This window comes from Hipposideros armiger, unplaced genomic scaffold, assembly GCF_001890085.2.
Source record: "Hipposideros armiger isolate ML-2016 unplaced genomic scaffold, ASM189008v1 scaffold_37, whole genome shotgun sequence".
In the NCBI taxonomy this organism is placed as follows: Eukaryota; Metazoa; Chordata; class Mammalia; order Chiroptera; family Hipposideridae; genus Hipposideros; species Hipposideros armiger.
This window is the reverse complement of record NW_017731387.1, coordinates 3142162-3166301: the sequence shown is the minus strand read 5'-3', so window position 1 is coordinate 3166301 and position 24140 is coordinate 3142162. Positions and strand designations below refer to the sequence as shown.

General features: G+C 42.5%; 2 long non-coding RNA genes across 2 annotated transcripts in view; one reads left to right on the top strand and one right to left on the bottom strand.

Moving 5' to 3' along the window:
- The window catches only part of LOC109380422 (uncharacterized), a 38134-nt gene extending 16137 nt beyond the window's left edge, over nt 1–21997 (top strand). The window contains exons 2-3 of the long non-coding RNA XR_002123468.1: nt 17245–17391; nt 21914–21997. This is a non-coding gene — a long non-coding RNA (uncharacterized LOC109380422). The remainder of the gene's footprint in view (nt 1–17244; nt 17392–21913) is intronic.
- On the bottom strand, nt 8931–13228 carry LOC109380420 (uncharacterized). Its single transcript, XR_002123467.1, has 2 exons — nt 12947–13228; nt 8931–12786 (listed from the first exon to the last, which is right to left on the bottom strand). It is a non-coding gene; the product is annotated as an uncharacterized LOC109380420 (long non-coding RNA).
- Nucleotides 21998–24140: the final 2143 nt, after the last annotated feature.

The following is a 24140-nucleotide window of genomic DNA, read 5'->3' as shown; positions in this document are numbered from 1 at the left end:
GTGTGGCTATGTTTCTTAGGTCCTTTGTCTTACCATGGAAGCCTCGTATTAATCCCATCCTACTCACCATCCGTATCTTTCTATTCTCCTCTATGAGCAAGGTAAACGGGGAAGGACCTATTGTGACTGAGACTCACGCACAGTTAACAACTTCAGGATATCTGAGCCAGGTGACAGAACTATGCTTCCTAGAAATCGCCACATCGACACCAAGAGTTTTGATTCATTTTGGGGATGGATTTGGAAGGATAAGCGCCAAGCAAAACTGGTGAAAGATTTCAAGTAAGATAGTTTTGATAGTAACGTAGAATTATTTCATAAAAAGAATGAAATCGCAGGGAGAGAACAGAGGAGCCTGGAGGCCATGGGCGCCCTGAGCTGGGATCAGGGTGGAGCCAGGAGGCTTTCAGGAGCTCCATGTGTAGACTCAGGTGTGTACTGCTGCCTCTAAAGAGATTTCAGACGTCACAAAGGCAGCCCCTGGCATTCTGGGCTCTTCTTTCATTTGTGGGAACTGACACATCACTGTGGGCTGATGGCTGCCGAGATGCCCCTCCTGGAGTGACTCCTTTGCCTGATCACTCACTCCTGGTGTCTCGGTATGAGTATGGTCCCTCACTGGCCACCTCTGAGGTGCTGGGGGTGGCACACGTGCAGGCTCAGACCATATCTTCTAGCACATGACAGAGCCTCTCTGTTCCCAGTACAACCAGTTTCAAGAGTTTTGGCTAAATTGCTGTAGATTTTATGTGGTTAAAAACATTGTGATTCTAGAGTGATGTGTAGGTTTCCGTTGCTGGGAAAGTACGTACGTGAGAAGGGAGATAGTAATTTTGCTTCTGTTTTTAATGGTTTTCCTCCCTGGAGAGAAATCGCATGTGTGAACTAGGGAACGCTCAGGGAGAAAGAAAGGAATCATAACCTAGTACCAGGGCAGTCAGCCTCCACCGCGGCCCCTCGTGGGTCGAAAAGTAGTGAGGAGCTAAAGGCTGGCCATGGGGGCAGGTCAGCTCTGCAAAGCAGCACAAGCTGGCAAAACAAAAACAGAACATCGTGAAAGCTGCCTGCTGCGTTTTGGGTCCCATTTATATTCCCTACTAGAGCAAAGGAAGGTATGTAGGAGACAGGGGTTTCCCATCAAAAGTCTTAATCTGTACTCATTTGATTTATTGTCTTAATTTAGCTACAGATTATCATTTTCCATCAGAGAAAATGAGGTGTCAGCACAACTGAATGAAGAAATTGATTGGGTGCTTTAGAGAGAAAAAGAGGAATGTGTCACATTGGGCCCTACACCACGCAGAGTTCTGAGTCACCGTTAAAAAGGAAAATGAGTTGTCCTAACAATAGCATGAAATATAGATGAAAATATGTTGGTCAGACTTTGTCATGCAGGAGACAAATACTCATTTGTTGCAACTCGTGCAGCAGACGGTTAGGGTTCTTGAGGCACCTTCTCCCCACTCGAGTTCTGAAGGAAAACGCAGAGTGAAACAGGTGGAGGAACAGTAGCGGCTTCATTCCTGTGGCAGCTGGTCGCGCTGGAGAAAGTGGCTCAGCCTTCCTGCATGCGGGCTGAGCATGACAGCAGACACGGTCGCCCGCAGACAGGTCAGGTGTTCCGGGGACGGAGAAGGAGAGTCAGAGAGACACACACACTCACATGCACACTCACACATGCACACTCACACTCACATGCACACGTACACACATGCGCACACACCCACACAAACACACACACACTCATACTCTACACACACACACGCTCACACTCTTTCACACACACAGTCACACACATACTCTCACACACACAGACATACAGAGAGAAAAGAGATATACATGTAGCTCCCATGCCCAGTTTTTCCTGCTGCACTTTCCAATTCAGTGCCTCTTTGGAACAGAATGCATAAGAGAGCTCAGAGAGTTATGCCCGTAGAGTTCCTCTGCACAAAACATCAAGAGTAGGAGAAACATCCCCCTAAAGATATGCAAAAATGAAATAAAAGGCAGGAGAATATAAAGTGGGTAACATAGTACAAGACAGCTTTAAAGTAAAAGAGAATCGTACCTTTGATTCTTTACCTAAATTACTATTCACACAGACAGCTAACAAATAGCCTATGCATATACGGTAATGAGGAGCGAATTCTCCAGGGAGAAAAGTCAGGCCCAAAGGGTGCTGTGATAGCCAGCAGCCTCCACATAGAACCGTGGCGAAGAGCTCGCGGAGTTACACCAGGGGCCCACGCCCTGACTCCTCACGGCTGGGGGATGGGCTCCCGGCTGGGAAGGGCAGAGACAGCTCGTCTTCAACTTCCCCTCTGCCAGCCATTTAGTGCTGCTCCTGCCATCACATTAGGTCTGTCCTTTTAAATAAAGATTCATTCAGCATCTCTACCAGGGCTCCTTCTAAAACTGCCTCACTTATCATAAATAACTTAACAGCACATCGCAAATGTCTAGAAAGAATCTTTAGTCGTAGGAAACACTGCATTGCCTGAGCTTTGTAACTGGTAAACATCTTCTACCAACATTGAAAAGTCCTTCGTTGTAATCACAAGAAGAAAACATCTCTAGCCCCGTCATCTCACCTGGTGGGATTAATTGTGTTTTGCAGAGAGTAGAGATCTGCTTCACAGGTCGAGGGGGGTGTGGAGTTATCCTGCATTTCTCCTCCATCGTCTTCGTTTCCCAGCCCTTCCCCTGACATCAGCTCTTGCCTCCTGGGAGCCAGCAGCCAGGGGCTGCAGCATCTAGCAGGAATAGCCTTCCAAGTCCTGCCCACAGCACACACAGTCTATAGCCAGGGAGAGTGACATCTAGGATAGCCCAGCCTGTGTGCTGGAATAATTCTAGTGCAGAGGGGAAGCTGACACACCCACCTGATTTTTAGACTCAGTTCTCAAGCAAGAAGGAGTGTGCAAAAGGATGTGCTGAGGAATTACACAGCAAAGCACACTGGAACAGTATTCGGAGACGTTCTAAGACATCCAGCCTTCCTGTATCAGTCAGGATTCCCCATGGAAAAGCCAGCATATTGTCTGTGTGTGTGTGTGTGTGTGTGTGTGAGTGCGCGCGCGCGCGCGCGTGTGATGACAGAGACAGAGAGAACAAGAAAGCTTGATTTTAAGGAATGGTTCATGCAATTGAGGAAGGTGGCAGGTCCAAAATCTGCAGGCTGGGCAGCAGGATGAAGGCCGGGGGAGGGTGGCAGTTGGCACCCAGTCGGGGACAGAATTCCCACACAGCATCGTGGGTGTGCAGAGGGATTTGCACATTTCATTCTCAAAGTGAAACTCAAGGGCTGTGCCCATGAAACCCTTTGTTCTGGGGACCCCGCCCAGCTGCCCACTCGTAAACACAGGGGCCACCCACACAACCATCCAGCCCTCGCTGCGTCCCTGGCACCCACGGGCCCTGAAGGCTACAAATGAAAGGGAGACAGGCTCACACTCACATTCTAGAAGGAGCATGCAGGCATCAGTTCAGATGAGGTAACATCATCGTTGCCAAAAATTAAATAATGGTCCAAGCATGAAGTATAACTTGTATTTCCCCCAAACTGTTTATTCTCTAAACAAAATACTAAAAGCAAGCAGCCATTTAGTTCCCTCCTTATCTTTGTCTACATTAGGTCACTGTGGTTTCAGGCTACATGTCAGTTTATTCCTGGAAGTGTGGGATGCCAGTGCAGCCACATAAGAAAGACTCTCGGTGGGGACATCCCGAGAGCATGTCCTGGTCACTTGAGCCCCAGAACCCCACGTGACTGCCCTGCCCTGCTCCAGTCCACTTTGCATGGGAGCCTGGATGCTTCTCATTTGAAAACGAAGCTGTATAAAGCAGAAGATGCTTTCAGATGTGGCACGTGCACAATGCTGACATTCCCGCGGAAAGGAGCTTTTCCGAGCCATATCTTGGCTAGTCATGCAGGGGCTTGAGAAAGCCACGGGCCAGTCGTGAATTGCACATGGAGGCAGAATGTCCATTCTCAGTAGAAATGCATAAATGGGAGAGCGCTTTTACCCGGAGCTTTCCTAGCGAGTTCGCCATGTGTGTGCTCACTGGGTGTGCAAAACATGAAAACCATCTCCGTGGGCAGGCATGCAGCTTGCCATGAAAGCTACATGTCAACACATGTGGCATGTAACCTCATGTGAGCGGCGCATGTCCTAATTATAATATAAACTGACTATAAAGAGGGCTTTACAATGTATGTAATTTTTTTCCCCCCGTTTTGTTTTTCTGCAAGGGCTCAAAGCTAGGTATGAGTGTCTTGCCCTGTAATAGTAGTAGTTATTACTTGTCTAATATTCTGATCTATCTTGGTCACTGAGAATTTCTTGTTTTAAGTTATACAACTAGGGGAAACCTTGAAAGCTTTCAGTTTTTAAAATGTGTGTTGGTATCCAGTGTACATACAAGCGCCTCTGCATGCAGGCTGTATGTATATGAAACTTAGTGTGCTCTGACACAGGGAACTTGAGTGTATAAATGTGAGGGTATAAATAAAGGTTTCCCGTGATTACGTGAACCTATTGTTCTGTTGTCCATATGCCTCCCGAGCCTGCTCAGGAGTTTCCTCCTATTGAAAAGACTGTTCCCTGCTCCTCTCTGAATGTCCAAATGTAGCCCAGCTCGGATGCCACCTTCCCCAGTGTGCCTCCCCTGTCTATCCCTTCTGTAAACTCTTGTACCCTCCCAGCCCCTGCCCTTTCAGGCTTCTTGCCACCTTGTCCCTGTGTCACTGTCTTTTCATCCCTGAAGGTAGAACCTCAGCTGTTCAGCACAGTCTCTTAATCTACAAGGTCCAAAGCAGACATTTGTTGAAATATTGGATGAATGGGCAAGGGCTTAGAAAAGCCCTGTAGAAATGCGCGAGCCGGTTCTAGGGCTGACATTGTTCTAGCAATTTGGACAGTGCTAAATTTTCTCTGTCTAAATAGTAAGAATCGAACAGTCCCCATTTTCTTGAGAAGCTGAGTACAAAACCCTTAAGAATTGAAGGGAATCAGATAGGAGTTGCTTGGTTTTCTTACATAAATTGCATGACCTTTCATTCCCATCACTTCACAAACCTGTGCTCAGGAAGTGGCCTCCGTGGAGTAACCAAAAAGTAACCGCTGAGGTTATTTTTATAGGTTCTGATATGGAGTACGCCCTGAGTCCTAATCATTGGAAAGTACAGAGAAAGAGCTCATCAGAGCATAAGCCTCAAGAAATTAAATGAATTGCATAGAACAGAAGGACCATTGTAAGACTGGGAACAGGGGAGGCTACAGTGTACAGTCATAGATGGAACTCTAGGAGATTTGATGGCTTGCGTACCTCTGAGATGCATTGCTAGCCATTGATTTTATTATTATTATTATTATTATTCAACAAATATTTACTGAGTACCTATACTTTAAGTCTGGCAGTCTTCCAGTTGCTGAGGAGACAATGGCAAACAGATGAATTTCCTGACCACAGTAAACACAGATATAAACACTAAGGTGGCAGGAAGTGGTGTATGGCTTCTATATATAAAGCTATCAGGGAAGACCCCTATGATAAGGTCATATCTGAGCTGAGCCTCGAGTGAAAGGGTGATAGGAACATTATGAATGTCCAGAAAAAGAGCCTCCCTGACCAAGGCACAGCATGTGCAAATGGCCTGAGGCAAGAATGTTATTAGGGTGCTTGAGGAAGCATCAGAGACCATCGTAGTCCAAGCAGAGTGGAGAAGGGGTCAGGGCCAGGAGACGCTATGAAGGGGTGGGGTGGGGAGGTCACGTAGGGCTTTTGCAGGACACGGTTAAGATTTGGGATTTTATTCTGAATGAGATGGGAACCTGTTGGAGAGTTTGGGCAATGGACTTGCTGTGATTTGGCTTTCGATTTAAAAGGACCATCTGGCTTCTGTGTGATGAGCAGGTTAGGCGAAGAGTGGTGGCGATGAGCAAGGATGAGACATGGAGGCCAGGTGGGACCATATGGTGACTACCCAGGCGAGAGATGGCAGGTGCCTTGTATCAGGGGACCTGGCTGGGCCTCAGCAGCGGAGGAGGTGAGAAGTAGATGGATCCTGGAGGGATTTTAAGTTAGATCCAAGGTCAAGTTATTCCTTAAGATTTTTACTCCGTAGCTTTCTACCAGGCGGAGATGAAAGAAAACTCCCTTTTCCGGGGGGACTCCATGACATCATATTTCCAGTGGCAATTATCCTCACTCTAACTCTCTAGGGGAACTCATATATTGGGATTAACCTCTGTTCTCAGGGAGGCCTGGGTGACATGCTCTGTGACAGAAGTCAGGTCCCAGGGCTCCAACGCTGCCGTTCCTTCCATTACATTTCACGTTTCTTCTGTGTTTTCTTTTGCATATCTAGTGAAGTTTCAATCTAAAACGCCATATGTAAACATTTTGAGTGTTAGGAAGAATGCTGAGTATTGACTGAATGGCTAGTTAGCCTCATGTAAAGTCATTAGCATCTTATTTTCAAAAGACTAGTACAGTGATATTTTTCAATTCCTTGAATTTTGTAGGCCCCAAAACAGTAATGTGGTAATTCATATTTGAGCAGTTTTTAGAAACACGTTCTATGGGGGAATGCTTATGTTCGATGAGTGATATTTTCTGTGTTGCCTGGTTATTAAATAGGTGTGTTTAAAATTTCAATGTTATTAAAAGCATACCTAAAGATACCACTTGAACTATTTTTAAGAGTGAAAATGGAAGTTTATTGCCAGTCCCGACTATTCATGTATTTATTTATTCTGAAGTAACCAATGATCTATATATATTTTTTTAATTCTGAAAAATTTCTCCATCAGCTAGGCATTTACTCTAGAACATTCACCAGTCCGCTAACAGGCTTTTTTGTCATGATACTGCCATGCTACACGGTGCTTTTTATTGGGACATCAGGGTTCTAAACAGTTCTTTCCTTTCTGTTCTTGAATAACAACTTAAGTATTCTTGGAGAGTCTTAGCTGCTGTTATATTTAGAATGCTAGAGCATGATGCAAATGCCCATATTTTAATCAGAAAATATGGACATTGACATTAAAATGTCTCCCCCCTCACATACTTGTGAGTCATTTTTCCTCCCCAGGAATCTCTTCTGCATGTTTCTGTTAGACCCGTACCTGGCTCAGGTGAATTCTCAGCCTCTTGAGACATTCATTTGTTTCTCTTCCCTATCCTCTTCCCCTGGAAACTCAAATATTGGGTCATCAGGAAAGTCATGACGCATTTTTGCCCTGAAAAACATAGAAAAATACGTCACGACTTTCCCGACGACCCAATAGAATTTAATAAAATTGTGCACCTATTGGCAGTCCCTAAAATGCTTGATATTCTGGCCACGAGGTAGGAGGAATGACAGAATGGGACAGAGGCCCTGCTTCCTGAAGACCTGACTCCTAATAATCCTTTAAGTTAAATGCTCTAAGGCAGCGGTTCTCAACCTTCCTAATGCCGCGACCCCTTAATACAGTTCCTCATGTTGTGGGGACCCCCAACCATAAAATTATTTTCGTTGCTACTCTATAACTGTAATTTTGCTGCTGTTATGAATCGTAATCGTATGAATCTTTTTGTTTTCCGATGGTCTTAGGCGACCCCTGTGAAAGGGTCGTTTGACCCCAAAAGGGGTCGCGACCCACAGGTTGAGGACCGCTGCTAAGGAAACACCTGCCATTAGCCTTGAGAGGCTGAATCACTGCCATCTGGTGACTTCTACCAATGGCTTATTCTTTAAGAAGAAAAAAAAGAGCATTTGTCAAGTGTCGAGAGAGAACTTTTAACCTTTTCTTCTGTCCCATCAAGGATGAGTTCTGTCGCGTGTTTCTAAGGTATATGCCCCTTGAATCACTTTTTTTCATTTCATTCCTCAGCATTGAGCCAATCCTTGACTACAGGAGAATATGGGGGTGGGAGTAGGGAGATGAGAGAGGATAAGACCCAGAAAGCAGCACCTGTTCTCTAGCCAGAGATAGTCCCTCAATGGTACTGACTGGACCACAGATATACTAACACACAGAAAGGGACGGTCCCTGTAAGCATTGTGGTCACCAAGGGCATCCAAGATGGCGCCGTATGTTGGGAACAGTCTCATTGGTTAGATGGTGTCTCAGGCCCTTTCCCGTGAAACCATTTATGTTCACGCACAGGTGTTAAAGAGAACAAGTGATTTTTCCGGTGTTAGAAGGTGCTGTGACAGGTGTGTGTCAGCTCAGCCTAAGTAGGATCATTTGTCCTGCTGAAGTCACTGTTGCTCAACCCTGTTGTGTGGGGTATTAGATTGATCAGAAGTCGGGCGTGCTTAAACCCAGGTTGCGTATTTTAGACATTTTCAAAACATGTAACTGTAGAAACTGGAATGTATTTTCCATTGTGTCTTCTATTTTGCATTGTTCTGTTCCGTTTTCAGTGAGTATACTAAATATGATGAAAGAATATTACTGAAATGGTTATTTGTAGTTTTGTTAAGTTTCAGGGTCCAAAATTTCCTGATCCCATTAACAACTATGTATATATATATATATATATATATATATATATATATATATATATATGCATTGCCTTTTAAAATCACAAATATCTCAAATATTTAAGTTTATGAAACTAATAATTAGCATAAGATATATTTTCTTGTGGAGCCTCAAGACTGTAACCAAACAATTTTGTTTGAAATTATACATGGAAATTTAGTAACATAATACAAAAAGTACAGAAGTTCTCTTTTTATAATGTTTTGACAATAAATTTCATAATCTGCACAGTTAACTTGGTAAGAGCTAATTATTAGAAAAGATTATTGCTACATTATGTATAATAAAAAAAGTATTATGAGAAAAATAAATGTTGAATGGTTTTGCTTAATAAACATTCTTAAAGGAAGAATCTTTATTATCTGAAATTATAATTCACACTCATGTCACAAGTTGGCTTGATCACTGTTTATTGTCAGAGAATTTACAGGAAAAACTGCAGAACATACCAAAAAGAAAAGAAATCTGTGGTTTTCCTATGCAATAAATCGTTTTCCCCAGATATGTAAGTGGCAGTTGACTCTATTCCCATCCTGTGGACAGGAATATGTTGAAGCCAGTGAAGACACAGGATCTTACAAAACTGCTATTAAAAAGGGTGTGTGCTCACCTAAAATGGGCACACACCTTGTTTATATGAGCAAAAGATACTTATTTAGCAAATAACAGCATAACAACAGAACACAGGCGAGCTGATTTGTGTCCTGTACTCTATGTGCCATTTGACATACCTCGTTACCACACTTCAACAAAGGGAGCAGAAAACAGAGACATTGTATCCCATGCAGAGTAAAGATGTGGAATAAAACAACATTGGTGCCTAAAAGCTGCATGCACGTTGTTCAAGTTTTTGTTCACGGATAATTTACGTACCATGTTTTTAAAGTTTTGATAAACCTTTTATCTGGGAACAAGCAAAATTCAACAAAATGCACGATGCGCACTTAGCTCTTCTAAGCAATCTATAAGTGAATCCACAGTTTCTTAACACACTGGGAATTCTCTCGAAGCAACATCATCACCATGTTTTGTTTAAATAAAAAAATGCAACTTATCCTTAAAAGTTACTTTTATTTTTAAATATCCACAGATTTTGCAAAGCAGAACTAAATCAGCTTCTGAATAGGTCATGGATGAAATACACTCTACCTGTTAAACCACCAAAACAAATGTTATGCTTTTACTTTCTAAAATTAAAATCTATAAACGTAATTTCCCCTCTAGCAAAGGAAATTTGATTCTTTTGAAGGAGGAACACGTGTAACTGATAGGAAAGGAAAAAAAAAGAAGGCTACTAATTGCATGGCAGTAATAGTTCACCATTTAGCTCTTATTGGCTGATTTTTAACAATTAAAAAGGCTGATTTTTCTATCTTAGGCCTGTTCTGTTGTTTATTACAGAAAAATTGGCATTCCTAATATATAGACCATGTTTGAGTCCAGTACTGACCTATATTTATACCATGAATAAAGTCTTAATTGTTGCTTCAATGTAAGTCCTATCACAACCATCCTTTATTCAAGAGTAGATATGTAAAACCTCTTTTTTAATCGTAGTAATTTCTGCTGCTGGCACATTATTAACAAAATAACATGTTTTCCACCAATGGGTTCGATGTATAGTGTAGGTCGCAGTGTTTAGAAAGATGACAATGACAGGAAATACACTGACATGTGCACACGAAACGCAGGACAAACAGAGCCCCAGAAACCTGGTGGAAGTTTGAAAGAACTTCCTTGTTTTGAGGCGTGTAGAATAGTCTTTGAGTTTTGTTTGATGATAACGCTGGAGCTCAAGATGGAGCAGGGAGAGGGTGCTGGAACTACTGAATTCTGTGCAGAGAATTGTACCCATGCCCCACTGATGCCCAGCTCTGCAGCCAGCAGGGTCAGCGGGCAGTGCCCTGCTCACACCTGACAGTCACAAGAGACATTTCCCAGCTGGTATTGGAAATTCACTGGGCACCAAATCGACCAAAGGTGCTCGAAGGCAGGAGTCACCAGGCAGCTGAGAAATCCTTGTACCAGCTTCCATTCCTATTCACAGATTTTATCTCTTTAAAATACCTCTAAAAGAAAACTTGCAAAGGACTAAATACATAAATAAATACACACATAAATAAAAATAAAAGAGGGGGAGGCAGAAGTCGGGGAAAAGGTGTTCACGCTTCCCTGAGGCAGGCTCCTGAAAAGCAAGTAGAAACTAGAAAACAGTAGGACAGTGAAACCATCAACATGTGATGGGTGACTTTCATATACCAAACACAAACCCCTTGAACCAAAAGATGTAACTACTAGAAACTGTCCACGGGTCTGACCTGGAGCTGTGCTTTATACACTGTAGCTCTTTGATCAAAATATTGGTCCGAGCCCAGTATTGTGCTGAGACGCATGTGTATAACGCATATATTTTTGCTTCCAGATCTCGCTTGTAAGACATAAATTTTAGTTTTTTCTGCACCAGCAAGATGATTTCTTGACTCCATGGCACTTAGGTGCAGAGCTCACCGTTCTGTTAAGATCAGGCTTTCCCCATCAGTTTCATCTAAAGACAGATGCCTGCTGGTCTGATGGAGCAGAAGGAAATATTATTGTTACCAGGCCTGGGTACCTCTGTTTAACCCAAGCCCCCCCAAGACCTAAGCACACACAGACCGTTTCACTGGCCACGTGACTCAGATCATCTGCACGGTCTATATGATGAACCAATAGCATGATATGGGTGTACAAACAGTGTCTGCCCGTAGACATGAGAACTTTCCAATTTGGTTATCTTCATTGTTCCCATACAAACGTATGGTTAATACTCAAAAGTGTGTTGTTTATTCTCAAAAGCCTTCCAAGACGATCCTTACCTAAAATTTTTAGAAAAATATATTTTCCAAATATCAATTTGCAAATGGCACAATTCTAGTATTAAACCTGCTGAGGTTTACTTTTGTTTTTTCCCAGAAAGACCTAACAAAAGAGAACTGTAGCAACATTTCTTATAATGTATGATTTAGTAACACATTTTTGTGTTACTAAAAAAAAAATCCTCTGAATAACTGGCCTGATCCTAATAATCAATATATGTATCCTCTATTCCACAAAAATTTAGTCACTTTGAATTTTTACGTGCTTTTCTTACCCACCTACGTACTCTCTAAAATTTCACAGCTTAACTAATGTTTTACTTTCCTTACAATCAAGAAGCTTCACTGATGATTTTTCTAATTCAGTTGTTTCTTTAAATTCAAGACATTCGTTCGGTGGATTCCAAATTCCACAACACACACAAGGTCCTGGAGCTCATACTCACTCGTGGCATACTCACTTTCCTTCATCCATGTGTGTGTAAAACATGAAGCAATTTATTTTTAATTGAACCTAATCAGCTCTGAATATAAACCCTCTGCCTGCAGTGTAAACAGATAAATTGGCTTTCAGCAACCAGGTCAGTTATGTGGATGTACATCACACGTGGGCAAAACCCTCTGACCCTGGCCCCCAGGACACTTGCCACTCGCATTTGTCCAGTGTTGCGATGTGACTTCCTACGAGCTTCGCAGGAAGGCACAGAACTCCGGCCATGACAGACACTTTGGGTTTTTCTGCAGTGCACTGAATGGTCAAAATGCATCCTTTCTTTTGCAAAAAGGACATCATAAAGCAAACACATTTCCTGACTTCCGCCGTCATGCCTTGTTCTGCTCACCCTACAAAAGCAGAAACACACATTTGATTAATCTTAATTTTACATTGAACAGTTCTTGGATAACCACCTTTACAATAGAAATGTTTCCCTTAAAGGATCAAGACATTCATACCTAAAAATGAACTGCAAATTCAGCGTCTAACTCTATAAAAAAAAACTCCAAATTCAAACTGAGCTCAATGTTTCAAAGCAGGTTAACCACATATCATATTAGCTGCTGCTTTCAAGGCCAGAACTGAGATCAGACCGTCCCCACTCTATGATACAATTGGAAGATAAAGACACATTACTTCCCAGGGAAGCTTTGTCTGCAGTTTCAAGCTGCAAGTGGGTCAAGTTGCCCAGTGATTCTTTGCGTCTGTCTAATTAATGACTTGCATTTAGTTTGCCTAAGATCTCATGAATATATTCCCCCTTCCAAAAAGAAGAAAGAAAGAAAGAAAGAAAGAAAGAAAGAAAGAAAGAAAGAAAGAAAGACCTAACAACCACACGCACACACCAAAATTACCCCATCAGGTATTCTCATTTCCAGACGTGGGCAGCAAGGATAGCCTTTAAAAAAAAAAAATCTCATAATAATTTTTTAATAAAGAAAAGATTATCTTCCTTCATGTTTATTTGACTGTCTGGAAAATCTATAGTCCAGGAAATAAGGATTTTCTGCCTAAACGTTAAGCATATAAATGGACTGAGGTCACTTTCAAATACTCACCAGTGGGAGAAATGACGGCCTTCTGCAAGCATGTGTTTAAATGGTCAGAAATCACCTTGAAATGTGCAAGTCGTGACCGTTTGCTCTGGGCTCCATGTGAGAACTGCCTGAGAGCTTGGGAGGGAGTCCCTCTCGGGCACCCCTGGACAAGGCCGCTTTGTTTCATTTCTGTGTGTATGTGGTACTATTTAGTTTCGTTTGTCAGCAAATGTCTGTTTACCCGGCTTCCTGTTATTAATTATGGGAAACAGGTTTTCACAAACTATATTAGAGACTCTTTCAACTCTTGTCCACACACTTCAAGGCAAGATTCTGACGAGTCCCTAATGTTTACACAAAGCCGGAAGCTGAGGTAACATACATGGCGGCCTCACATAGCTTCCAACTTCTTATCTCTCGCAGGAAAAAAGCAAAAAAAAAAAAAAAAGGAACCCAGAAATAATGGAAAACAAATCACAGCAACTTCTATTCCTATTCCTAGGCACAGAGGTAACAAAGTTGGAGACTTTGTTCATGGGACCCAGCGATTAATTTACAGATCACAGTATGAATTGTGAACTCAATAGCCCACAGAAATGTTTGAAAAATCAACTCAAATAGTAAAGTGCTAGGAGACAATGGGATATATTCTAATATAAATGTATCCATAAGGCAAAAAAATACTGACCTGATTAGGGGTGTATTACAAAGCTTTTCATGTGGAAACATCTGGTCTGTCCATCTAGCTCTCTGTCTTTGAAATATACTTGCATGCATTAAAATCATAAAGGAGCCCAAACATCTGGAAGTTTTAGAAAAAAAGCAAAATAGTTATGGGGGTGCGGGGGAATCCAGATTAAAAAATGCAGATGTTTAATTGGGCTGTCAGTTACGTTACGAGGAAATAAGGGCAGAAATAACCAGAAGCCACTGGTGGAAAATTAAAATAGTTTCATGAGCCATTGCCAAGCTAAGAGCAATGAAACGGGTAACATAATATGGAGAGGGGGCTTTCTCAACTGGGACCTGAAAATACTACCATGTGCAATTTTGTAAATTAGCCATTTCCAAAAAATCTTTTTCATTAGAGCACAATAAAAGTTTTTCAGGCTCTCCCCCTCCCGCTTTGGTCATTAATGTCGGGCAGTTCCTCCGAGTTTGGCTTTCATCAATGACAAGCTCTCGCCCCATCCTCGGTGCCCCCTTTCTAAGACCCTCTAATGCTGCTGAGTGGCCAGAAATTACAGACGCAGAAAAGCTGACAAATGACGGCCAGGCCCCTCCCCCAGTGCCTCGATAGTCAAAGCCCCTGCCAGACCACGCCCGAAAACAGCAGCCGAGAGACAAAGGCACAAAGATTCCATTTTCTCAGTGAAAATAGATTTCATGTGTAGCACACCAGTGAGAAAAATTGAAAGCTGACACATATGTGCCGTTTTTGAGAGGCAGGGCTGCATATTTCAAGAAGATTGAAATTGCATTTGATTGCATCAAAGCCTAACAAATGTTGTTTAACCTAAAAGTCTTTTCAGTCTGTAAAAAGACATTCAGTGGCAAGACATTTATTTATTTTTTTTAAGCACATGGTTAAAAGGGAGAAAGGCTCTTGAGCTCAGTAGAGACATGCTGATTACATGCCACTGCTTCATAAAGAATTAACACTGGCTCACGCCACAGGGTCTACAAAATAAAGGGGTAACGTTAAAAAAAAATAACCCTATTGAATCAAAGGATTCAGCAAGATAATATTAAATCCTTATGAGTATGTTTCCTATAAAAAGAATCCCCTCCCAGCAGCCCCAGGGTATCATTACTGGAGAGGCAGCGAGTGGCTTATTAGAGAGTCAGACCTTGGCATAAGCCTTGCCAAGCATGCAAGTTTTCACTCGTGAGCTCAGGACCCTTGGCTTCCAGGGACCCAGCTGGAATCTCACAGCGAGGGCCATCTGGTTGGCCTCCGTGCCACGCCAGGCCAGGCTGCGTGTAGGTGCAAAAGCTAGCACTGGGAGACAGAGAGACACCATCGTCTCCTACGGGGGGCTTGCTTTTCCTCCTCCCTAGAGGAATATGTGCCAGGATAACTAGAGATGAAAAGAGAAATGTTTGTGAAAAAGAAGAAGTGAGAAAGTGAATTAGGGAATTAGTTATCTCCAAGTGATACTGGGGTGTTTGATAGAATTTTGTCTCACTCAACTGCCCTCAGCCCTGACCTCCAGTCAATATTTCCATCTCAAATTGAGCCTGTTTACATCCCAATGAATTCAATAGTTCTGTTCTTAGTCGATATATTCAATACTCACAGAATAATTGCAATGGGCTTAATATACGTGGGAAAGTGTTACACCGTGAACAGGTTAAAATGTACTTCATAGTAACATCAGAGGTTAGAGACCAAGAAATTGCCCTGGGAATAATTAATTTTTAAAGATTTACAATAAATTTAAAAAAAAAATTGAGAACACATTTTGTCCACCACTTCCTTTCAAGCTCCTGCACTTTCTAACTTTTTTCACGCAATAGAAATATCAGAGAGAAAAGAAACTACCGAATTACAGCATAGTGTAATGAGGTGGCTGGGAGGAGAATGAATCTGCCTAGAGAACTCTGAGGACCATTAGACGGTGCTACACGAATTCTTCCCCCAACGAGACTCACATTATGATGCATTCTCACTAGCCTTTCCAAGTGAATCAAAATACTGTGCAGCACTTTAAACAAGGTATTTCTAATATTAAGAAAATTTGTGTTTCACTGGAGGTATCAAAAATTACTGTGCTCAAAGCAGTCATCTATTTGCTATCAAAAGGGAGCATTGTTTGGGAACTTGGGACTTTTTTTTTGCATATTCAGCTACTCTTACTTTAGAGAGTGTCTGAGCCTCGGTTTCCCCATCTACCATACGATAGGAAATTGTTTGGGGATCAGTCGACAAAGGGTAGCATTGACTCGGAAATGCTAACATACATGCGTGCGAGGGGGAAGAAGGAATGCGAAACTTCCACTGTATTTTAAAGCTTTAAAGATTCGTATGCGGAGCAATTCAGCCAATAGAGATGGGACATCCCTGGTGAGATCAGTCAAACAACACATCAGCCCAAAGCCACATCATCACCGCAGCACAGCCCGGCTGGTTGGTGCGCTTGTGCACGTTTCAGAAAGGTTCAGCCTTCTGTAACACTAATCTGATACCCTGCGGCTTAAATTTCTTCAGGTATACCTGACGTATTTATTTAGACTAGCTCTTTCTCACCCGCCAGTCACTTTCCTGCTAAGAGGAAGTACACAGAATGGCTGAGTGAGCCAGGGAGAGCTGGAGTGGCTAGGGGTCAGGGGAGGAGGTTTGGCCTGTGGGGTTGCATATCTCTTCAGTGTGCTTCCTGGGGGGGTCCCTAGAACCTCAGCAGGTGCCAGTGGACACGGTGGAGAATTATGGGACGATGACATATGGTTCCATGGAACATACTCAGGAAAATGGCACTTGGCTTTTCCGACGAGAGTAGTGGAAATGTATTCCTGAAGAGAGGGATACATCATGTCCAATCTGAGGTCCACACACTTGTAATTCTAAACGGTCTCTCACAGTGTTGTTTTATTGGGTTGTCGGAACAGTCATGACGTATTTTTTCTCTGTTTTTCATTGCAAAAATGCATCATGACTTTTCCAACAACCCAATAATAAAATACCAGGATTCTATAATTTAATAGTAAAGAGGAAAGAAACACATTTGCCTGTCTTTGTTTAGCCTAATTAGAAGGGAGAAAGCCACATCGTTTAATCACATTCAGTATTTTCTTTTTTGAAAATTCAACTGTTATCATAGACTAGAAGAAGGATAGAAAGATAGCATAGTGTCATTTTAACAGATACATTAGTCTCTTTAGAGAAATTAAATGATAAAAAAACAAAGCAAATATATTTGATATGTGTGGGAATAAAATCTAGATTTATGTAACAGTTGTACTAATATTATTTAATATTTTAAAATCTTTCTGCACATAGGAAATACTTCCAAATGAAAACTAACCCTTATAATTAATTAGCACAGTGGAGGTAGCCAAAATTACTTCTTTTATCTCTTCGTGGGTCTCTGGTTGTTATTTGAGAAGACTTATTTTATGAGGGGGGAACCCCAAACAAATGTTTTCTGGGGCCAAATTAGTAGCCCTAGAAAAGGGAAAATTTGGGATATGAAAAGTGTGCAAACCTCTATGGATGGTTCGATTGGAAAACGTTCCCATATAAGAAGATACAAATCAATTTTAGCTACTTGGCTGAGCAGGCCAGAGTTTCATGTAGTGTCTCTTTCTGTTTTGTACAGGGATCATGGCAAAATTAGCAACAAATCTGTAAAGGAAACGGAAGGCAGTTTGATGGGAGCTCTGATGACAGTCCCACAAAAGTCGAAGAAGTGCGTCTGTCTCCACAGGAGATGATGGTCGTGCCCGACAATGCGGACCTGATTCAGGTGTGTCATTTCGGCCAGCCCCGTTGAAATGCTTTGTTCTTCCCACTGCGTTTCTTCTTTTTTCCCCTCAGTCTTTTTCTTCCTTTTCTTTGTCTCATTGACAGATGTCTTTTATAATTGATGTTGTTTACTGCCCTTTCATCAAATATATGCCACATCACTTAGGCGAACCACCGAGAGGGCATCTAAATACACATTAGGGGACACTGAGCCGGACCATCTGACGATCTCATCAGGGCCCTGAGCAGAAGCGTCTGGTTGCCACTGAGCTCAAGGCTGTATTCAAATTGCAGCTTTCATCACACTCTTTTTAAATATGAAAGTAAACCTTGAAGCCCTTTGAAGGACCCAAGCAAACAACACACATGTGAAAACAGATCCACAAGCCTTTGAAAAACACCCTTACGTCAAATCTGTAAAGACTCTTAGCAGCTTTTCCAGAAAGACCTGCAGGTAAATGACGGCTTTTAATAAGACACATGACAATCTCAATTACGAGAATCATCATTGCGTGTCTTCTGTGCCATTTTATGTTCCCAGCAGGACTTTTTTTTCCTCATCAAGAGCTTCCAGGGATGTCTACTCTTCTCTGTGTGGAAAGCATATTTAAGTGGTCCTGCAAAGCTGCACTAATTTTTTGCAAAGGAAAAAAAAAACAAAAAAACAACTTTGTCAAGTGGTCAGACAGACTGGAACTAGAGGATTATAGGTGAGAGGGATAAAATGAAGGGTTGAAAGCTATCATTTCTATTTCTGTGGTGGCAGCCACATCGGCTGCTGGAGTCGGGCGGTTTCAAGATAGGGGTTCTCCGGGGAGAGGGTGAGTGGGGAAGATACGGTACCTGTGAGGACGCCTTGCTGGGCCCCGTCCCGTGAGTCTCTGCTTTCCCTCCACCACTCCCGTGTCCTCCACTGTCCGTTTGATTCTGTCCCCGTCTTTGACAACCCATAGATACTTTCCTTCCCCCCGTTTGCTCCCTTTCTAAGCCTTTCTATCAAGCTAGTGCCTTGGCCTCTGACGGTAGGTCCATGCTGGGTGCTCCTAGAGAACACTCAGCTTCCTCGCTCAGCCTGAGACTCTGAACATCTTTGAACATGCTGAGGCTGGAGGTTTTCAGAGCTCCCTCCCCTGGAATGGCTTAGGGAATGGACATGCATGTATGGGTGTCTTGGGCAAGCTGGAGACGGACACTTGGAAGGATGAATTATAGTAACAGAACCCCCAATAAAATGATAAGAGATATGGTGCCTGTCTAGCTTATATAGTATTCACTATGGTCGTGGGCGTTTCAGTCTGTTCCTTGGCCTTATCCTTATATTTTCTTTTGTTTAATGCCTGCTACAAAGCACAAGTTCGTTTTCCTACCTAAGCAAATACTTGGTTATGAATATTTTGTTCACGGTTTTTCTTGATCGTCTTGTTTCCGCCGGCCAGAAAAGAACTAATCATCCTTCCCCGTAAGGTCTCCCCATCCCCGCAAAGTGTGCAGTAGCTCTTACTCTGATAGAGTTTACAGCTTAAATGTACTGCGAGGCCCTACGCAGTCAATACTTGGATTTAAACGTTGGCAAGGCCCTGTTAAATTTAAGATGCCATTAAACTACAGGACAGCTCATCTAGTCCATAAATTATTCATGGTTCTGAAAAGACACTTTCGAAGGTAGGCGGGGTTATCCCCGACAGCCAGAGAGGCTGTGCATCGCACACCCCCAGGGGGCGCCACTGGTAGAGGTGAATCAGGTGTGACACGTGCTCTCTGGAATCATGAGTTCACGTGTTCCTTAGTCAGGAATCATAGCTGGGTGTCACAGAACAGGCGTAACGTGCTTGTCCTGACTCCAAGATTCTGTAGCATGGGGGAGAGGGGGCTTCAGATTTGCACGTGTGATTTTGGGCTATTTAGTGACTGCCATTAGCTCAGTGTGAGTCAGTCGGTAGTAACATGCACCTGCTGGAAAAGCCTCGTGTTTTAGTAGCATGGGGTTTCTGATGCCTGCGAGGGGAGGAGTCCTTTGTCATCACAGCTGGGCAAGTGAATCCAGACTTGACCACTACAAGCCGGCCTGGTTTGCAGGTGAACCAAGGCACCCCCTGTTCTGTTCATTAAACAAGTGTCACACACTCAGCATCATAAGTAATCAAGGACCTTAGAAAACCAAAAGATTGTTCAACTGGATTTTTTTCCAATCACCTGTGAATAAATATGGACTTGTTTTGCCAATGAAATATGCCCAAATCACATAGTCTTCAAAATTCCCATGTAGAAACATGCCTCCTTGATTCTAGCTTTGAAACAAATGCTTCTAGAGGTTTGGACAACTTGTAGACTTCTCATAATGCAGCAGGGATGTTGCTGACTGGGTCCCGGAAAACCCTCAGGCACTAATAAGCAAAGACAGCCCTTCGTGCCACTGTCAATGAAGAAACTTGTGTGCAAACACCGCGTGTCCTCTGAATGCATTGGCAGAGCCTTGGTGTTTGCCTCTTGGTTTATAAGACCAGCTTCAGCTGATGAGGTCTATTCTCACTCACAGAGGCTTTGTAAACCCGACTCACAGCTCCGAGAGCTCTTACTCTCTCTGTGTCCCACGCATTGCAGTGATGCCGGCCATCCTCTTCCACAGAAGCAAATGTACCACCCTCCACACCTCAGCGTGAAGACCTGGAGCTCACCGTGTGGGCACCCAAAGCGCTGACACTCATGCCATGTCCCTGGCTCCCAGTGAGGACGGTAGTCTTGTGGTAACAAAACTGGCTCCCTTCCTTCCTGCAATTACCTCCCTCCCTCCAGCCCTGACACCTGGAAGCCACCGCTACGGTAGCGGCCGTGACCTGTGGCAAGAAGCTAAGGACACAGGCCAGAGTCCCGATTGTCCTGAAATTTTCAGGCAGCTCAGGAAGCTTGCATGCTGGAGGACACGCTGTTTCGTACCAAGCCCACCTTGGAACCTGACACAGAAGCATAACTTGTCACAGTCTGAACCACGTGTAGGTGGTGGAGGCCGCCTTCCTCTCACTGATCAATAACTGCCCATTGGGATCAGAGCCCAAGTTTAACCTCTTTGTGAGAGAATTCAACTCGACGCTGTGCGGAGTCACAGTACTCTCCATGGTTTATTTGATGACCTCACGTCCGCCTGCCATCATTTTGTCAAGCAATCACATGATGTGCTCCAATCTGAGTATTTTGGAGAGAACTGATTAATTGGAGTTAGAAATTGAGTCTCAGAGTACCGTGAGAACCATGAGGCTCTGTAGTGGCTTACGGAGTGCCTCAGTTAACCGTGATTTTCAGATACTTGTCGACTTGCTAGAAATCAAGAGACCCCCCCCCAAAAGAAGCGGAGAACTATTCCATGGTGAGCGCACCCAGCTGGAGTTTGGGTTCACAAAATGCCTGAAACAGTTTTGTGTTTTAGAGCTGGAAAAACGTCTATATATTGTTTGTTCGAAGAATCAAAGGGAATGACTACTGAATTAATTTGTTTTTGAAACGGCTACCTATTATTATCTTCATCATACGAGCATTAGTGCTTTTCACTCATAAAATTAAGAACGAAATGGCTTTTAGTAACACCCTACACTTACCTCATTAACCAAAGGCATTACCAGTGATCTCGCAACTCAACTGGTTTCCTCAGAACAAGTTTGGGATTGCTCCAATTCACACAATAGCTCTGCAAACAAGCAATGACATATGACTTTTATTTAGTTTACACATTTTTAAAATTTTCTAATTCTCCTCTTTCCTACACTTCCTCCGAAACATAATTTTTCCTTGTATCTTTTATTTGCCTTAATCTCCAATTTAATATTTCTCTTTGCTTAATTATTTCTCCTGGAATTTTACACTCACAGTGATTAAATCTCTCTCATGATCTAATAGTTGATTTTAAATAATTATGTATGCCTTCTTTTCCAGCAACGGTGTTCTCTGATAAGCCCCTCTGGTGAGAAATGATTTTGCACTGTGTTGTTGACGTATTTTCTGTGATACTGATTCTATATAAGCTTAAACATTTTGTCAGCTTTATTCACCAGTTCCTGTCATAACCGGAAGACACTGTGCCTTCCCGGAGGATTTTCATACTCTAATGTACACCAAGTGTTTAAATAACCATAAAAGCAATATTTGTTTGCATAGTGGTTGGTATGTTTACCTTCTCTGCTCCAGAAAATCTTGCTAAGGCAGCCTGCCTTGGGCTGATACTTGTAACCATTAGCAATTATTGGTTCCAGAAAGATGTTGACGTGAATTTTTCAAAAAAACATTTCAAAATCAGATACAAAATATACAATGTATTCTCTTGGATGGTTTTGGGTCGCCCTTCCCTCCTCCCCTGGCCTTTCTTGTGATATTAACTGTGATTCACTTTTCATCACAGGTCCCCAGTTGTAGGAAGCTCTGCATCAGTCTTGGCTTGTTCCTGGACATTCGTAGAAAGATGAATTATTTTCAGAATCAATAAGCAGAATTATTTTTACTCGATGGCGTTTTTACACATCATTTCTGTTTTGCAGAGGTTTGGGCAAAGTGCCAGTGGTGTACTCTTCACTGCCGAGGAACGCATCACACGACAGAGTCCCGGCCACCATTCGGCAGGTGGGTGCTTTCTTCATGTGACATACCCGTTGAGCTTGGGGGAAGGTACGGGGAGTGCCTGAAATGTACCCCCAGAGAGGTCCCACTCTGTGTTTTACTCATCATGTGCCACAGGTGGGTAGCAGGGGACGCTGGGCACACACTTTTTCCCAGAAGTCCCCCCCCGTTAGTGCCCATAATGGGACAGGCAGAAAAGGAGCTCTGTTTCTACTGACAACAAACCACCCGCTCCAGCCCTTGGAAGGACAGCAACGGACAGCTCAGCGTCAGGCTCTGGTTCTGCTGTTGTCTGTTCGCCTGTTGATAGGTGTTTGGCAGAAATGCCCAGTGGGTTTGGAAGGTTCTGTAGCAGAAATCGTGCCGATTAAGCTTTCTAAACTTTTCTTTCACTTTTTAAATGACTTTTAATTTTCCGAAGAACTCTCCATCAGGAAGTGGACTGTTAGAATTTTGTTATGCTGTGATATAATAAAATGTATCAAGGCAGAGGAAAGGAAAAGAAATAGATGATTTCTGCATAAGACATTTTGCTTCAACTATTCAAATGACTTTACTTATCTTTTCTTATCAAGATTTTCCTACCTAATAGCATACATTTGACAGAATGAAAATGTTCCTTTTGGCTATTAACCATACTGCTGTCAATCACCCCAAACATTTCATCTTGAAGAGAAACTGGAACTAGTCCTTAAGAATAATAAGAATAAAGAGAGAAACGATATTTATAATATTAGGTTCAGTCTTGGCAAAAACCTTTTTAACTCAGTGTCTATTTTTAAAAAAAATTATTTCTCATTTTTCATATTAAAAAGAATAAAAATATAAATGTTTAAGACCTAGAGTTCACTCACTGGATCCCGGAAGCTCTCCCTGGATTGTGACCCAAAGAATGTCTGTCTGTCTGTGACGTACACGTACACGGGGAACCGAGACTGTGTACCAGGCATAGCAGCTGGCTCCTCGTGTCGTTTCTCCAAAGACACAGTAGGTGATCTCCCACATCATGGCTTCCCCTTAAGAATGGAATATAGATGTGTAAAATTACAATCGAAAGCCAAAAGTTGTTAACATTTCACAAGGTTTTCAATAATTTTGAGAGCTACTCAGGAGCGAATTCACTGTGATTTTGCATATGGTTGTGGCATATATCTTATGACTGAGGATTAGCTGCTAAGTTCCTCACAGAGGTCGTGCATGTGTGTGTGCGCATGTGTGTGTGTGTATGTGTGTTCTGCTGAGTCTTACAAAGTACATCCCTCTTCTTTAAGAGAAAAAAATGTGTAAAAAGGAGAAGAAAACTACAACATTCTTGATTTCCAAGATACAGTCACTACTAAACTGCCCATGTCAAGATGTTGGAAGCTAGGCCTGCCACTTTCAGCCAGATGTGTGTGTTTTGGGCACGTTTCTTGAGCACTACATAATCGTAAAGCAACCTAAAATAACCATGGAAGAAAACTAAGGTCTGCTGATAAATACACTTGACTCTTTATGTGGAGTTAACAGAACAACTTACATGGAAACTGAAATCTGTCTGAGCTTTAAGACAGAATCGCAAAGACGTGCCCCTTTGTGGACCACAGACGTTGGCACTGCAAGATCAAAGGGACAATGTGCCCTGCAGTGCGACTACAGACCCAGAAATTTTTGCAGTGTTCCTGTCTCCAAGCTGGAGCTTATGTGTCTTTAATGGCATTTAAATTATAGCCCTTCTGTAGCTATGCAGTCAAAACACCACGTCATCTGAGGAGACGCCATGTTATAATCTGTCAGGATGTCTTATTTAAAAATTCTTCAGTACTGTTCTTGTCCTCAGTTTTCTCTTTCGCTAGAAAAATTGAGCAAATTGTCTTGGAAGCCAGGTTTGTGAGCTGACCTAATCAAGCTGGACAAAAGGCATGCTTTGGTTGATATTATTTTAACTTAATTTGAACCAATTTATAGATTTTTTTTCTTTGTTTTTCCCCCTCACTATCCCCTCTACATTTTTTGTTTGTGTTTAGGGTTTTCACCTTTATTATCTATGATATGACACATGGTATAGTATAGACACGTATTAAGTGAAAATCAAGAATGTGTATCCAGTGGAGAATTATAGGTTAATTGGTTTTCTCAAAGCAAAGAATTTTGTGTTAAACCGATAAA